The sequence below is a fragment of the Elephantulus edwardii genome, unplaced genomic scaffold, assembly GCF_000299155.1.
Source record: "Elephantulus edwardii isolate Elephantulus edwardi_28Jun2011 unplaced genomic scaffold, EleEdw1.0 scaffold00006, whole genome shotgun sequence".
Lineage (NCBI taxonomy): Eukaryota > Metazoa > Chordata > Mammalia > Macroscelidea > Macroscelididae > Elephantulus > Elephantulus edwardii.
Genome location: NW_006399756.1, coordinates 11,269,009 through 11,270,076, shown reverse-complemented (window position 1 = coordinate 11,270,076; position 1,068 = coordinate 11,269,009).

The following is a 1,068-nucleotide window of genomic DNA, read 5'->3' as shown; positions in this document are numbered from 1 at the left end:
ACATGTTATTCTCCCCCATTGTGTACTTCTCATCCCCCCATTGTGTTCCTATATATAAACTGTGAATGCTTTCAATAAAATGAAGACTTGATCAGAGACTCTCGACTTGTCTTCCTCCTTTTGTGCCTCCGCCCCCCCCCATTCTCTTTCTTCCCCTCCTAGGGTCACCGTTGAATGTCCCCGCGGGCCAAGGCACGTAGTGTTCTTGATCTGAGTTTGTCAACTAGCAGCACCATTTGCACATAATCTGGCTCAAATGACCAAGAAAGATTTGTAAATATTGAAAATAATGTTTGAATTATTCAAATGGTGGTTTGCAAGTAACTATGTTAAGCAGAACACTTCTATTTGTTTATTTTATTTTATTTTATGTTATTTTATTTTGTGTGTGTATACCATCAAATTGGATCTGATTGGTACAGGAGATTGCCCCTCATTCTCCAGCAGAGCACCTGGTGAATTTGAACTACATACCTCTGGGATTGCAGTGCAGCTTCTTGCCACTAGGCCACCAGAGTTCCCTATAACACTTCTGTACAAGACATTGAGCCAAGAAGTTACCCATGTCAGAATCAGTGTTATCGTGGCAGTTGTGACTTGTGGTGACCCCAAGAACTGCAGCAGGTCATCAATGGCAGTAAATCACCAGCCAGGCTTTTCTTCTGGGTTACCCCAGGGCAAACTCAAACCTCAGTCAGTGATTGGTGTCACCAAATTGTATATGGAGAAAGTGCTGTATTACATCTCTTGTTATGTGCTGTTGAGTTGCCTACTACACATAGCGACAATACGTAAAGCAGCTCTGAGCCCTGCCCTGTCCTGAGCCAGTCTCACTAATTCCAACACACCTACCTCCATTGCCTCAGTCACTGTATCAATCCATCTCATCCAGGGTCTTCCTCTCCTGCGCTGTCCCTCCACCCTTCCAAGCACAGTGTCCTTCTCCAAGGACTGGTCTCTCCTGGGCATGTGCCCAAAGTATGTAGTATTGTCTATATTTTTACAACAATAAGTGGAATGGAAGTTGGGGGACCCACCACAGCCTTTTTCCTGATCACATGGTATTTC